The 18,188-nt window shown below is 36.2% G+C and overlaps 1 protein-coding gene across 1 annotated transcript in view; it reads left to right on the forward strand.

The window, feature by feature from the left end:
- The window catches only part of LOC107376744 (caskin-2), a 175,390-nt gene that overhangs the window by 11,327 nt on the left and 145,875 nt on the right, over positions 1 to 18,188 (forward strand). The window lies entirely within an intron of this gene.

Below are 18,188 nucleotides of genomic sequence, written 5' to 3' on the forward strand. Positions count from 1 at the left end.
TACACTGGACTACGTTTTCCGCCTTACGACGTGAAAAATGGTCCCACACCTTTGACATTTTGTGTCTTTTTTGCACTCCACCGGTGTCCACGTTGTCCGCCATGGCTTAAAAGAAAGTTAAGTTGCGTTCGCTACTCGCGTGTGCATTCAGTGCAGTGTGTATGCACCACTTATTTTGGTCCGGGTGAAACATGACCACGGGCGATTGCAAAGCCATGAATTAATCAAACATGAATTAAACGAAGCTTCGAGGCAGAGAATTTGACTCGAAGATTTTTTGTACTCGAATTATTCGAGGTACTCGAGGAATCGTTTCAGCCCTACATGTGTGTTAATCAGCAACAAACCGTTGACGTAAAAGGCGTCTGGTCATTTCTGATGAAAAACTTGGCCATTTTGTACGCTACAACAGCCTCTACAAATTCAGCTGATAAACGAATCTTCCATTTCTCAGCCCAGTAATTAAGAGACATAGCGGTTTTCACAACGTGAATATAAATATAACTGTCAGCCTGGTAGGAATGTTGTAAAATAAAATGTATATTTATACAAAAGTCTCCAAGTTTATTTTACAATAACAGCTATTCTCTATGTGGGCAAGCAGCCCACTTGGCTAAGCGGCCCACTGGGACAGTGCCAGAATGCCAGATAAGCCAGTCCACCCCTGAAGACTGCTGCTCAACAGGAGGAATGTTCCACGTCCCTCTTGCTAGGGATGTTCCGATCACGTTTTTTGGCTCCCGATCCGATTCCGAGTCATTTGATTTAGAGTATCTGCTGAAACCAAGTCCCGGACCAATACTTTCCAGAAAAGCATTAAAATAAGAAAACACATTCAAATTGTCCTTTAAGTTTCACTTTCATTTATTTAGGTTGCTGCAGTCAGCCCAACTTAGCGTCTCCAGGGAGCTCCGCAAAGGGAAAACAGGAATATTCTAAACACATGCAAAAACACTCAAATAGCAAACCATAACACAAGAAATCATGCAAAAATGAACAAAATCATGCAACTCAAACTACTGAAAAACAACAATTTCCCACTGTGCAACATATGATAACCTTAGTTCCCTTTGAACTCTTCACTTGCACAGACAAAATGGGGAGGATGCCCACGCAGTGGCCAGCCCCTATATGACCACAAGTGGAGGAGGTTTTGCTGCCTTTTTCCTGCTCAGAGTCCTTTTGCAGAGGTTTCTTTGGTCCAATAATCAAGATACTGGGATGCTTTTGGCTGCAATGTTTACAGGTGATGCGCTTGTCACAGTACTTAAAGCACATATGTCAGACACAAGGCCCGCGGGCCAGATGCGGCCCACGGAGCATTTTTATGTGGCCCGTGAGATAAATGTCAAAGATATATTAAAACTGACCCGCTGGCTGATTTTACTGCAAAGACTTCAACTCCCATGATGCTTTGCGGCGTCAGCGCAGAGCCGACGCGCCCCCTCCTTTGTGTTTTTTCCAGCGCCTGCTGCCGGTCTCTGCAGCTCCGCTGTCTCGGACAAACTAAACACTCCTCTCACTCAGCGCCGAGTTCACTCAGCTGTTTTCTGACGTTGAAGCCCAGAAACGGAGATTCTAGCCGCTCAGTAATGTGTTCACGACTGAAAGAGAAAGTTTTCCAACTAACGTCCAGACAGAACTGATATAACTCCAGCGAGCAGCGACACGCTCAAACCAGCACGGCTCTGTGGTCGTGTTTCCTCCCCGACACACAACAACGCGGTCAAGCTGCTCAGACATGTTCAGCAGCACAAACCTATGTGAGCACCTGTTGTCATCTAATGTTGTCATTATTATGATGAAGATGAACAAAACAACAGGAGTCTCCTCCTCAGCTCAGGTCAACCCCATGATGCAGGTATCTAGCTGGAACAGGTGAGCATCACAGTAAACCAGTGGAGCAAACTGAGCTTTAAATATGTTGGTTTTACGCTCTTTTTCTGCTCCAAAACATGAAAGTTAACAGGTGAGATGTTGCATTTTCATTTAAGATAAAATGATATTTTATTTTGTTGTTGGCCCGTGAGAAAAGATTTAACCTACAGTAAACAGGAAGTGGAAAGGTTGCAGATAGATGAATAGAATAGAAAATCCCTTTATTGTTCCTCAGTGGGGAAAGCTAGACGTCACAGCAGCGATGACACGTATTACAGGAGAAAAAAAGGAGAATAAAAAATAAGAAAAATGAATAAACAAGAAAACATAAATCCTGAATAGATTTTAAAAATGCTGAATATACCACAAGTAATGAATACCACTGATGCCTTTTATTTAAAACTGACTTGCTCGTGTGTAATTTGGTTATTCCACTTTCAGTGTTAATGCAGAAATATGTTTGTTTCCAAATTAAAAGGTTCAAAATTGCATACATGTTGATAAAGAAAATGTGCAAATTTGCGTCACTTTTTCAAAAAATATGAAGTTTGGCCCTCGACTCCGTCCCAGAGTTTCATTTCGGCCCCAGTCTGAATTTGGGTTTGACACCCCTGACTTAAAGGGTCCTGTGTTCAAAGCATTGTACCATACCAAAGTCCAACAAGGTTACTGGTCCACTGTTAGGTCAGAGGTCATCACAGGGAAGTGTCCAGCCTGTTTCATCTGCCTGGAGTGTTGTGTGCTTCATCCGTTTGCCACATCTTAACTGTCTGGTCTCCAAACCAGAAAACACTCTGACCCCCTTATCTGAGCTGCAACCTCCTAGGTCCACGCAGAAGACGAGACTTTTAGTCTGAGTAGAATGACTTAATTGGTCTCATGAAATGATTTTGTTCAATCTACAGGTTTACAATCATATTCTGTGTTATCTACAAGGAGTGTTCTCTCTAAAGTGATTTAATGATGATTATCCCCGTAAGGATTTATTCCAGATCTTAAATTACACCAGATTAGTATTTGTTGAACTGAATGTTAATCTATCAGTATATTCACACATTAATGGTAAATGGTAAAAGGCCTGTATTTGATACAGTGCCTCCTGGAACCCCCCAAGGCGCTTTACAACACAATCAGTCATTCACCCATTCACACACACATTCACACACTGGTGGGGATGAGCTACGATGTAGCCACAGCTGCCCTGGGGCGCACTGACAGAGGCGAGGCTGCCGAGCACAGGCGCCACGGGTCCCTCCGACCACCACCAGCAGGCAACGTGGGTTAAGTGTCTTGCCCAAGGACACAACGACAGCGACAGACTGATCGGGACTCGAACCTGCAACCTTCCGATTACGGGGCGAGCTCTTAACTCCTGTGCCACCGTCGCCCTTAATACTATTCTTATGAATGCTTAACATTTCACATTAATGCTTAATATGATTTTATTCCACATTACTATCCTCTGTTCATTAAAGGAGTGGTGTTTGAGGTATGTCGATAATGCCCCCTTTAACTTGTCAAATCCTGATTTGTCCAACGTGATAAACATTAGTTACTGAACGCTAGTTCACTTCCTGAACAAGGGAGTTCCAAGCCAGCTTCCCAGTTTGGCCAGCGGGTGAGCAAAGCACAAGGAACCATCCTCTCTTTTGACCCCAAGGTCAAAACCTTCTTTGCGACACTTGCAAGCGGCATCAGACGCAACAACTCATCAGACGTGGAACGTCTTACTAGCAGACCCTGGTAGCATCTTATGGCCGCCGATATCTGAATCCAAAGGGACCTATGACCTTTGAGATCCCACGAGCCGATCCGTCCTGTGACATCACCAACCTGGCTGCCCCTCCTCCAGACCACCCAGAGCTTCCAACACAAGCATCGTAGATCTGCACACCAGCGTGGGATGGTTTTATGAATGTAGCTTGTTAAACCAGACAGTCAGACTGGTCTTACAACCCAGACGTCACAAGATCTCTCAGATACTTACTTAGGTTTTGCTACAAACATCTAAGCTTACATTTCATCCTTTCATTCATGGTCTCTGTTATCTTGTCCAACCATCATCCATCATCATTTGTTGTGTCATCATTAGTTTACAAATGTAGAATTAAATTCATGTTTATAATTATATCCTTAACTCTGTCTGGATTAATATGACGTGTGTGTTCCCTGAACAGCTCAAATAATCTAAGTCCACATTAAATCAAATATTCAAAGACCAGTAAGGTTGATAATTCATATTTATGTGGAATATCACATCTTATTGATCATTCAGTAAAAGTAACCACTTCTATCATGTTGCTGCATAGACCCTTTAAAACGTTACTTGTTCCCTATGGGAGATTTTCCTAGTTGTCGACATTATTCCACAATGTGACCCCCCTGTGCACAGTACAGACTAGAACAAGGGCTGGAATTGTTAAGTGATTCCTTGGATTTTGGTGGAATCATTTTTTGTTCATCATTAATGGAAATACGTATGAGTGACAAAGCTGTTTCTTTTGACTTTGATGTCATTTGAGGTTTGATGAATCTTGGGGTTCCTTTAGCTACTTGTGTGTCTTCTATGTCTCCGAAAACCGAGCCTGATGTAATCCTAATTAGATGTTCAGCAAAGTTCGAGCTGGAAAGCGTGGTCTTCGTCCAGTTTTCTCCAGAATCTCATTTGCCTTTGTTCTCCATTTCTCTCTCAATTTAAAGGAAAACTTTTGAATGAGTAATTTCGTGTTGTATGACATTCCTAACTCAGCCAAAAACTGCAATTCCTCCATTGCATTACAACACCCCCAGAGAAAGAGACCATTGCCTTCACGTCTTCCCCTTTTATACTGGTCAAACCTGTGGCCTTTTCCAAATGTGCAGCTGCTATTTTACATTCATCTATAAAGTTGTCTTAGAGAGACTGCTTGGCTGTGATGTAACCCCACTCTGCAGCCCTGTGGAGGCAGCTGCATACAGGTCTCTTGGTGCTCCTGGTGTACTGGTCAACGTAGTGCAAACAATCTCCCTTTATAGGCTTTTCCTCCACACACGTCTCAAAGGCTGTTATAAATGAGACGTACTGTGATGGATGTCCTTGTTGGTTGGGATTGCTCTATGTGGCAGTTGAGTTACGTATTTGTTTCTGCACATTATAGACGTCTCCAGCAGCTTGACCTGGTACTTGAGCAGAGCCATTACTAGCAGCTGTGGATGCTGGTATGGCTGTAGGACGGATTTGGAGCTTTGGGCAGCTGGGGGCTTGCTCTTGGCACAATAGAGTCACAAGCCCTTTGTCCATCCAATACATGTCCAGTGGTGTAATGTGTCTGTGCTACAAACTGTTGAGAATGCGGGTTCAAGCAGGTAGGTTTGATTTTGGGTCTAGCCCTTTTTTGAAATTTGAGTTACTTCCATCAGACATCTTGGATGAAATGCTGCCTTTAGTGCTGCCCTCAAGCACTGTTAGTTTGGCATTAGCAGCAGCTAAATTTGTGTCCTACTCGATCTGTTCCTTTTTTCTCTTAAACACGTTCCTGCTTTTCCTTTAAAGCAGGTACACGAGCAAGAAGTTCAGCTCTTCTGCTCCTGTAAGATTCTGAGGAGACATTTAAAGTGCTTGAGGTTGAATCTGGGGCTCAGTAGCTTTGCAGGCATTATGTACTTTATTCTCATTTAGTCAGCTGTTTTCCATGCTGGATGAGCATTCTTGCTCTCCAGACAACCATTCATGTGTAGCATCATAAATTCACAAACACTACAAACATATTGTAGTCTGGTACCATTTGTCATGCATTTGTGCTTCATCTCCAGAAAGCTACCCCAAGAAACGCTCATGCACCTTTTGTAGATCTTCAGACAAACCCAAAAACCCTTTGAACACATCTTTAATACACATATTGTCATTTTATAAACACAGTAATGGTTTGATTTTACTTTAATAACTTGAATTGAATTGAAGTTTAACTTAGTTTTTCTTTCATGTTCTAAATGACGTATGCTCATCAACAGTGCCTTACCTGTTAATTTCACCTTTCAGTTATTACCTGGACCTCCCCACCCTCAGTACAGTCAGTCTGACAACATAAATCCCCACCTGACCGTTCATCTTCTGCCTTGCTGGCAATAATTTAAGTTGTTTATTATAACTATTATTATAAAAACGACATGAAAACTTATTTCAAAACGAAAGACGCTGTTATGGAAATGACATGAGCTGGTACAAATTGGACATACGCTGTTATAAAAAACAACATAAAAACAAAATAAACTGTTATAAAAACAACATATAAAAACAACATAACACAACATAAAGTGTTATAAAACAACATTAACTGTTATGAAAACAACATAAATACAACACAAACTGTTATAAAAACAACATAAAAAGTTACAAAAACAACATAAAACAACACAAAGTGTTATAAAACAACATTAGCTGTTATTAAAGCAACACAAAAACAACATAAACTGTTATAAAACCAACACAAAAACAATATAAACTGTTCTAAAAACAATAAACTGTTCTAAAAACAACCAACTGTTCTAAAAACAACAAACTGTTATAAAACAACATAAAGTGTTATAAAAACAACATAAAAACAACATAAAGTGTTATAAAAACAACCTAAAACAACATAAACTGTTATAAAAACTAATTAAACTGTTATAAAACAACATAAAAACAACATAGTGTTATAAAAACAACATGAAACAAAATAAAGTGTTATAAAACAACATAAACTGTCATAAAAACATAAAACAACACAAACTGTTATAAAACAACCTAAACTGTTATAAAACAAAATAAAAACAACATAAGCTGTTATAAAAACAACATTAAACAACAAAGTGTTATAAAAGCAACATCAACTGTTATAAAAACAACATCAAAACAACATACACTGTTATAACAACAACATAAAACAACAAAAAGTGTTATAAAAACAAAATAAACTGTTATAAAACGACACAAAACAACATAAACTGTATTAAAAACAACGTAAACGGTTATAAAAACTACATAAAAACAACACAAACTGTTATAAAAACAACATTGTGTTATAAAAACCACATAAAACAACACAAAGTGTTATAAAAGCAACATCAACTGTTATAAAAACAACATCAAAACAACATAAACTGTTATAACACCAACATAAAACAACATAAAGTGTTATAAAAACAACATAAACTGTTATAAAACGACACAAAACAACATAAACTGTTAAAAAAACCACAAAAACAATATAAACGGTTGTAAAAACAATAAACTGTTATAAAAACAACTTAAACTGTTATAAAACAAACTGTTATAAAACAACACAAAGTGTTATAAAAACAACATAAAAATAAATAAAAACAACACAAAGTGTTATAAAACAACATAAAGTGTTATAAAAACAACCTAAAACAACATACTGTTATAAAAAGTAATTAAACTGTTATAAAACTACATAAAAACAACAAAGTGGCTTAAAACCCACCTAAAATAACAAAGTGTTATAAAACAACATAAAACAAAAGGTGTTACAAAAACAACATAAAAACAAAATCAACTGTTATAAAAAACATAAATTGTTATAGAAACAACCTAAAGTGTTTCAAAAACAACATAAACTGCTATAAATACAACATCAAAACAACATAAACTGTTATAAAAACAACATAAAACAACATAAACTGTTATAAAAACAACATAAAAACAACACAAAGTGTTATAAAAACAACATAAAACAACATAAAGTGTCATAAAAACAACATTAACTGTTATAAAATGACACAAAATCAACATTAACTGTTATAAAACAACATAAAAACAACATAAAACAACATGAAGTGTTATAAAAAATATTATAAAGTGTTATTAAAAACTGTTATTAAAACAACATTAACTGTTATAAAAACAACACAAACTGTTATAAAAACAACATAAGGTGTTATAAAAACAACATAAAACAACACAAAGTGTTATAAAACAACATTAGCTGTTATTAAAGCAACACAAAAACAACACAAACTGTTATAAAACCAACACAAAAACAATATAAACTGTTCTAAAAACAATAATCTGTTCTAAAAACAACCAAACTGTTATAAAACAACATAAAGTGTTATAAAACAACATAAAAACAACATAAAGTGTTATAAAAACAACCTAAAACAACATAAACTGTTATAAAAACTAATTAAACTGTTATAAAGCAACATAAAAACAACATAGTGTTATAAAAACAACATGAAACAAAATAAAGTGTTATAAAACAACATAAACTGTCATAAAAACATAAAACAACACAAACTGTTATAAAACAACCTAAACTGTTATAAAACAAAATAAAAACAACATAAGCTGTTATAAAAACAACATTAAAAAACAAAGTGTTATAAAAGCAACATCAACTGTTATAAAAACAACATCAAAACAACATACACTGTTATAACAACAACATAAAACAACAAAAAGTGTTATAAAAACAAAATAAACTGTTATAAAACGACACAAAAACAACATAAACTGTTATAAAAACAACGTAAACGGTTATAAAAACAACATAAAAACAACACAAACTGTTATAAAAACAACATCGTGTTATAAAAGCCACATAAAACAACACAGTGTTATAAAAGCAACATCAACTGTTATAAAAACAACATCCAAACAACATAAACTGTTATAACACCAACATAAAACAACATAAAGTGTTATAAAAACAACATAAACTGTTATAAAACGACACAAAACAACATAAACTGTTAAAAAAACACCACAAAAACAATATAAACGGTTGTAAAAACAATAAACTGTTATAAAAACAACTTAAACTGTTATAAAAACAAACTGTTATAAAACAACACAAAGTGTTATAAAAGCAACATAAAAAGAAATAAAAACAACACAAAGTGTTATAAAACAACATAAAGTGTTATAAAAATAACCTAAAACAACATACTGTTATAAAAAGTAATTAAACTGTTATAAAACTACATAAAAACAACAAAGTGGCTTAAAACCCACCTAAAATAACAAAGTGTTATAAAACAACATAAAACAAAAGGTGTTACAAAAACAACATAAAAACAAAATCAACTGTTATAAAAAACATAAATTGTTATAGAAACAACCTAAAGTGTTTCAAAAACAACATAAACTGCTATAAAAACAACATCAAAACAACATAAACTGTTATAAAAACAACATAAACTGTTATAAAACGACACAAAACAACATAAACTGTTAAAAAACACCACAAAAACAATATAAACGGTTGTAAAAACAATAAACTGTTATAAAAACAACTTAAACTGTTATAAAAACAAACTGTTATAAAACAACACAAAGTGTTATAAAAACAACATAAAAAGAAATAAAAACAACACAAAGTGTTATAAAACAACATAAAGTGTTATAAAAACAACCTAAAACAACATACTGTTATAAAAAGTTATTAAACTGTTATAAAACTACATAAAAACAACAAAGTGGCTTAAAACCCACCTAAAATAACAAAGTGTTATAAAACAACATAAAACAAAAGGTGTTACAAAAACAACATAAAAACAAAATCAACTGTTATAAAAAACATAAATTGTTATAGAAACAACCTAAAGTTTTTCAAAAACAACATAAACTGCTATAAAAACAACATCAAAACAACATAAACTGCTATAAATACAACATCAAAACAACATAAACTGTTATAAAAACAACATAAAACAACATAAACTGTTATAAAAACAACATAAAAACAACACAAAGTGTTATAAAAACAACATAAAACAACATAAAGTGTCATAAAAACAACATTAACTGTTATAAAAACAACATAAAAACAACATAAAACAACATGAAGTGTTATAAAAATATTATTAAGTGTTATAAAAAACTGTTATTAAAACAACATTAACTGTTATAAAAACAACACAAACTGTTATAAAAACAACATCAGGTGTTATAAAAACAACATAAAACAACACAAAGTGTTATAAAAAACAACATTAACTGTTATAAAAGCATAAATCATATAGTAACGCAGTGAGAAATTCAAGAAATGCATACCTTTCCAAACTCATTCTAGACAATAAACACAATCCCAGAATACTTTTTTCCACCATAAACAACATTTTAAACCGTACATCCAACTCACTTCAGAAAACACCCTCAAATGCGCTCTGTGAGGAGTTTGCAGCCCACTTCAGAGGGAAGGTAGACACCATCAGACGGAATATTTTATCCTCCATAAGTAATAAGGTTTTAGATAGATCTGGATGTGTGTCTATACCAGAGGAAACACTGGACAGGTTTGTCCTGGTAGAAGCTGAGACTCTTAATAAAGTTTTCTCCTCAGTGAGACCCACCACATGTGTTCTGGACCCAATTCCAACTTCGTTCTTTAAACAATTTTATGGATCTTTTAGTGATGAGACTTTAACCCTGATGAATTGCTCACTTCAGACAGGGGTCTTTCCTGCTGCCTTTAAAAGGGCGGTGGTGAGGCCCCTGTTGAAGAAGAGCAATTTAGATTTTAATGAATTAAACAATTATCGACGGTATCCAACTTACCATTTTTAAGCAAAATTTTAGAAAAGTTGGTTTTAAGTCAACTAAATGATTTTATAAACACTAATAATGTCCTAGAGAAGTTTCAGTCTGGTTTTAGGGTGAACCACAGCACCGAGACGGCCCTTCTGAAGATTTTAAATGATTTTAGAGTAAATTATGACAAACAGAAGTTGACAGTGTTGATTCTACTGGATCTAAGTGCTGCCTTCGATACAGTAGACCACACTGTTCTTTTAACTCGTTTACAACAGATCGGCCTCTCTGGTGCTGTACATAGATGGTTCACATCCTACCTCACAGACAGGACTTTCATGGTGAGTTTGGATACCTGTTCCTCTAGGGTCCATGGGATTACATGTGGTGTGCCCCAGGGTTCAATTTTAGGCCCAGTGCTTTTTAATCTTTATATGCTCCCTCTTGGCGGAGTCATCAGGAGACACGGGGTTAACTTTCACAGTTATGCTGATGATACACAGTTGTACATCTCCGTGTCTCCGGATGACTCTCGGTCAATGGATGCACTTTTTAACTGTATTTTAGACATTGAATCCTGGATGGCAGAGAACTTTCTCCAGCTCAACCAGGACAAAACTGAAGTTTTAGTCATTGGTCCTGAGGCCCAGAGAGAGAAGCTTTTACCGAAATTACAATCTCTGTCTTTTAATCCATCTGAACAAGTGAAGAACCTGGGTGTGATTTTTGACTCTGAGCTGACTTTTATCCCACACATTAAAAATATCACAAAACTAGGTTTTTATCATCTAAAGAACATCGCCAGAGTCCGCCCCATTCTCTCTCGGGCCAGTACGGAGATGCTGATGGATGCTTTTATCACCAGTAGGATAGACTACTGCAATGCCCTGCTTTCTGGTCTTCCCAAAAAGAGCATCTCAGGCTTACAAATTCTACAAAATTCGGCAGCACGTGTCCTGATGAAGACCAGGAGGCGGGAGCACATGACACCAGTTTTAGAATCATTGCATTGGCTCCCCGTATGTTTCAGGATCCATTTTAAGGTTCTTCTAATCGTTTTTAAGTGTCTTAACGGTCTTGGGCCTTCTTATCTATCAGAACTGCTTTTACAATATGAACCCTCGCGGCCTCTGCGCTCCTCTGGCAGCCGTCTCCTGGTCATCCCTAAAGTCAGGACACACACTCACGGCGAGGCGTCCTTCCAGTGTTATGGCCCTCGCCTCTGGAACGAGCTGCCAGAGGACCTCAGGGCTGCAGAGAACGTTCATGTTTTTAAGTCAAGACTCAAGACCCATCTTTTTAGGTTAGCTTTTATCTAAATATTTACTAGTTTTATTTCTCGTTTTACATGATTATATTTTATTACTTGCTTTGCATGTTCTATATGATTATATTTTATTACCTGCTTTGCGTGTATTATATGATTATATTTTAGCACAGTTTTATTATTTAAATTATTATTTTACTATCTATATCATGTTATTTATTTCTTATTTTCTAATTTTTGTCATTTATATTAGCTCTTTTATTACATTTTTACTCATTTTAATCCAGTGTTTCGTCTGTGGGGGCCCTCTGCCCCGGGAGCGGTGGTCGACTGTAGCTTCCTGGGCGCTCTATAGGTGGGGGTCTATGCTCCCCCTCCTCTAGGCGCCCTGACTTAGTGTGGAAGACCTGATGCTCCTGGGACAGACGGCTCCTTTGATGGCGTTTCCTTGCGTTACCATACTTGGCTCATCTGGACTCAGCCTAATATATTTTTTACGTGTGTGTGTCTGTGCGTGTGCATGCATATGTCTGTTATTGTTTTTAACCTGTTATGGGAATCTGGGGTCATTTTGTAAAGCACTTTGAATTGCACTTTGTTTGAAAAGCGCTTTATAAATAAATTTGATTGATTGATTGATTGATTGAAAAGCAACACAAAAACATCATAAACTGTTACAAAACCACCACAAAAACAATGTAAACTGTTATAAAAACAATTAACTGTTATAAAAACAACTTCATCTGTTATAAAAACAACAAACTGTTATAAAACAACATAAAGTGTTATAAAAAACATAAAAACAACACAAAGTGTTATAAAAAATACCATAGTGTTATAAAAACAACCTAAAACAACATAAACTGTTATAAAACCTAATTAAACTGTTATAAAAACAACATAAAAACAACATAAAGTGGCTTAAAACCCACCTAAAATAAAATAGTGTTATAAAAACAACCTAAAACAACATAAACTGTTATAAAACCTAATTAAACTGTTATAAAAACAACATAAAAACAACATAAAGTGGCTTAAAACCCACCTAAAATAACATAGTGTTATAAAAACAACCTAAAACAACATAAACTGTTATAAAACCTAATTAAACTGTTATAAAAACAACATAAAAACAACATAAAGTGGCTTAAAACCCACCTAAAATAACATAGTGTTATAAAAATAACATGAAACAAAAGGTGTTATAAAACAACATAAATTGTTATAAAAACAACCTAAAGTGTTTCAAAAACAACATAAACTGTTATAAAAACAGCATCACAACAACATAAACTGTTATAAAAACAACATTAAACAACATAAACTTTTATTAAACAACATCAAGTCTTATAAAAACAACATAAAACAACATAAAACAACACGAAGTGTTATAAAAACATTATAAAGTGTTATAAAACAACAAACTGTTATAAAAACAACATTAACTGTTATATAAACAACATAAAAACAACACAAACTGTTATTAAAACAACATCAAGTGTTATAAAAACAACATAAAACAACACAAAGTGTTATAAAAACAACATAAACTGTTATAAAAACAACACAAAAACAATATAAACTGATCTAAAAACAATAAACTGTTACAAAAACAACAAACTTTTATAAAACAACATTAAGTGTTATCAAAACAACATAAAGTGTTATAAAAACAACATAAACTGTTTTTAAAACATTAACTGTTATAAAAACAATTAACTGTTATAAAAACAACTTCATCTGTTATAAAAACAACAAACTGTTATAAAACAACATAAAGTGTTATAAAAAAACATAAAAACAACACAAAGTGTTATAAAATACCATAGTGTTATAAAAACAACCTAAAACAACATAAACTGTTATAAAACCTAATTAAACTGTTATAAAAACAACATAAAACAACATAAAGTGGCTTAAAACCCACCTAAAATAACATAGTGTTATAAAAACAACCTAAAACAACATAAACTGTTATAAAACCTAATTAAACTGTTATAAAAACAACATAAAAACAACATAAAGTGGCTTAAAACCCACCTAAAATAACATAGTGTTATAAAAACAACCTAAAACAACATAAACTGTTATAAAACCTAATTAAACTGTTATAAAAACAACATAAAAACAACATAAAGTGGCTTAAAACCCACCTAAAATAACATAGTGTTATAAAAACAACCTAAAACAACATAAACTGTTATAAAACCTAATTAAACTGTTATAAAAACAACATAAAAACAACATAAAGTGGCTTAAAACCCGCCTAAAATAACATAGTGTTATAAAAACAACATGAAACAAAAGGTGTTATCAAACAACATAAATTGTTATAAAAACAACCTAAAGTGTTTCAAAAACAACATAAACTGTTATAAAACAGCATCACAACAACATAAACTGTTATAAAAACAACATTGAACAACATAAACTTTTATTAAACAACATCAAGTCTTATAAAAACAACATAAAACAACATAAAACAACACGAAGTGTTATAAAAACATTATAAAGTGTTATAAAACAACAAACTGTTATAAAAACAACATTAACTGTTATAGAAACAACATAAAAACAACACAAACTGTTATTAAAACAACATCAAGTGTTATAAAAACAACATAAAACAACACAAAGTGTTATAAAAACAACATAAACTGTTATAAAAACAACACAAAAACAATATAAACTGTTCTAAAAACAATAAACTGTTACAAACACAACAAACTTTTATAAAACAACATTAAGTGTTATCAAAACAACACAAAGTGTTATAAAAACAACATAAACTGTTATAAAAACAACACAAAAACAATATAAACTGTTCTAAAAACAATAAACTGTTACAAAAACAACAAACTTTTATAAAACAACATTAAGTGTTATCAAAACAACATAAACTGTTATAAAAACAACATAAACTGTTATAAAAACAACACAAAAACAATATAAACTGTTCTAAAAACAATAAACTGTTACAAAAACAACAAACTTATAAAACAACATTAAGTGTTATAAAAACAACATAAACTGTTATAAAAACAACATAAACTGTTATTAAAACATTAACTGTTATAAAACAACATAAAGTGTTATAAATTTGAAGGAATAAATTAATAAGAAGAAATTGTTTGTGAACTGAATTTGTTTGAGTCTGCACAAAGATGGACTGGCTGCGGACTCTTACAGGTGAACTCACCTGGGTTCTGTCATTTATCATTTCATTTCTTTGAGCTCATCTACATTTGCTCTTCCTGAAGAAGCATGGTGGTGTAGTTAGCTTATAAACCAGCTGGCGGGGATAAACTGTCTGCTGCTTAATCAACCAGACAGCTCCTCCTCCAATCAGACACAAATGTATTAATCCTGACCCCTCACCTCCCGTGGCAGATGGGCTCGCCTTAGTATTGTTGTAGAATTTATCAAAGAAGTGTGTGTGTGTGTGTGTGCACGTGTGTGTGCACGTGTGTGTGTGTGTGTGCGTGTGTGTGTTTGTATATGTGTGTGTGTGTGCACGTGCATGTGTGTGTGTGTGTGCACGTGTGTGTGTATGTGTGTGTGTGCGCGTGTGCGTGTGTGTGTGTGTGTGCACGTGCATGTGTGTGTGTGTGCGTGTGTGTGTATGTGTGTGTGTGCGCGTGTGTGTGTGTGTGTGTGTGTGCGCGTGTGTGTGTGTGTGCGTGTGTGTGTGTGTGTGTGTGTGCGTGTGTGTGTGTGTGTGTGTGTGTGTGTGTGTGTGTGTGTGCGCGTGTGTGTGTGTGTGCGTGTGTGTGTATGTGTGTGTGTGCGCGTGTGTGTGTGTGTGTATGTGTGTGTGTGTGTGTGTGTGTGTGTGTGTGTGTGCGTGCATGCGTGTTGGATCAGGTGTTACAGGTTAAAGCATAATTTAATTTGGTGTAACCAGCCTTTACTTGTTGCTGGAGGCCAGACATCAACACATACTTTTGTCCCCTTCCGCTCTGAACAAGCTGCCAGTCAGCAGGTCTGAAGATGTTGATGATGATGTCATCGCTGAGAACTGCCGTGTGTCTCCACATGTCCTCTCTGACAGAAGAAATTCAGCTATGTCTGAGTAGATGTTCTGTTTTGCTTCTGATGCTGCTACCCCAACAGACGATGGCTGAAGAGATTACACTCTCAACAACAGACTTGTAGAAGATCTGCAGCATCTTGCTACAGACATTGAAGGACCTAAGCATCCTCAAGAAGTGCAGTCTGGTGTGCCCCTTCTTGTAAACAGCTTCACTGTTCTTTCTCCAGTCCAGTCTGTTGTCCAGGTGAACTCCAAGGTGTTTGTATTCCTCAACCACCTCCACTTCTTCTCCCATGATGGAAACAGTGTTTGACTCCACCCTGTTTCTTCTGAAGTCTAAAATCATCTCCTTTGTTTTGTTCACGTTCAAGGTCAGATGATTGTTTCCACACCATGCCACAAAGTGCTCCACCAGCTCTCTGTACTCAGCTTCCTGTCCATCTCTGATACACCCGACAACTGCAGAGTCATCTGAGTATTTCTGTACATGACAGGTCTCTGATTTGTACTGGAAGTCTGAGGTGTACAGGGAGAAAAGGAATGGTGAGAGTACAGTCCCCTGTGGTGCTCCAATGTTACTGATCACCTGGTTTGATGTGCAGTTCTTCAGCCTCACAAACTGGTCTGTTAGTCAGGTAGTCTTTAATCCAGGTGATAGTTGAGACCCCCACCTGTGTCTTCTAGAGTTTCTGGCAAAGTACATCAGGCTCAGAGTCATCCAATCTGTGGTCTCAAAACAACTCTGCAGGGCTTCTTCAGCGTCCTGTGACAATTTTCTCTCAGTTCTTGTCACAGGTTGCCTCTGAACAAGTGGTTTGTATTCTGAGCAGAGATAAACAAGATTGTGATCTGATTGTCCCAGAGGAGGTCTTGTTTTGGACATGTATGCATTCTTTACATTTGCATAACACAAATCCAATGTCTTGTTTTCTCTGGTGGAGCAGATGACAAACTGTTGAAAAGTTGGAAGTGTAGCAGAGAGCAAGGCATGATTAAAATCACCAGATATAGCCACAAATGCATTGGGGTGCTGGGTTTGTAACTGATGGTATCACATGCATTGTCAGCAATGGCTGAAGGTGGAATATAAATGGATGCCAAGACAACACTGGTGAACTCTCTTGGCAGATAATATGGGCAACAACTTACTGCCAAGAGTTTAACATCTGGGCTGCAGAGACGACATTTCACTGAAACATGACCTGGATGGCACCCTCTGTTGTTGACAAGCACTGCCACTCCACCTCCTTTTCTTTTCCCGCTCCTCTTCAGATCTCTGTCTGCTCGTACAGTCAGGAATCCTGGCAGAGAGATGCTGGAATCGGGGATATGGTCCTGCAGCCACGTCTCAGTGAAACACATAACACTACACTGCCGATACGCTGGCTGAAGCCTGGTTTATGCTTCTCCGTCAGCTCCGCAAGGGACAGACTCGCACGGATTGACGGAAGCGTTTTGCTCTCATACTTCTCCGTCTCCTGGAGAGTGTTGCAAAGCAATTCCCCGGCAGGACCACAGAGGGCGTAGGGCTGTTCTGTGGTATCCTGTCATGTATCGGTCCAAAATCGTTTGTTTATATTGTGTTTTTTGTGTATATAAGAGACTTTTAACACGGACATATTTGTCTCTCATTCTCCCACCGCTTCATGCACTCCCCACCTCTAAACCCACGTTTCCTGTCATTTCCGTCCACAAATAAAACGCTTGCTGCGCATCTTTTCACTCCTCCAGTCACGGGGGGATGAAACGTTCATATTTTTAGAGTTTGTTCGCGAGGCATTCTTCAAGCTTCTCCGTGTCTGCCGCTAGTTAAACTCGGCTCTCTTTGCAATGGCGGCGCTGTAAACAACAGCGGCGTCCTGACCAATCACAAGCTTGCATAATCCATTTCGTTCGACGGATGTTTAAAAAAGTGGGCTCGACTCCGTACGTACTTGCGTGCCTGCCGGATCCCTACGCAAGGACGGATAATGGCGTTGCGTGTGCTCCGCACTGACGCAGACGGAGAAGCATAAATCAGGCTTGAGTCCTTGAAAGGGCTTGAAGTTCATCCATCTCACATTGCAAATTATGATCGATGGAAGAGATGGTTTGAATTTTCTCTTTCTCTGTCTCCGTTTTGCTCCCACTCTGCACCCACGCTTCTTGCGTTTTAGCTCATTTGGGACTTGTGGCTTCAGTTGAGGTATTATTTCAGCCTTCCCAATGTTATTCAGCTGCTCCTGATTGTAAGCCAGCTTGTTGCCATGGTTACGCATCATAACAAATGCTCAAAAAGGTAAAAAAGTGAAAAAATAGCAGTAAAGCTTTACAGCACGAGAAACGGAAAAGTAAAATGTCCAAAAAATACCGTTTTCTTGAGAAACTAGAAGAAAAAATGTCCAAGAAAAGGCTAAACTTACATATAGTCAACAGAGCTACTCCAACATGCAGCCCCCCAGAGCAGCGCAGTTCCGGAACGGAGCGCAGTATAAAATCAACATTGCTGCCGGGAA

The sequence above is a fragment of the Nothobranchius furzeri genome, chromosome 16 (genome assembly GCF_043380555.1).
Source record: "Nothobranchius furzeri strain GRZ-AD chromosome 16, NfurGRZ-RIMD1, whole genome shotgun sequence".
Lineage (NCBI taxonomy): Eukaryota > Metazoa > Chordata > Actinopteri > Cyprinodontiformes > Nothobranchiidae > Nothobranchius > Nothobranchius furzeri.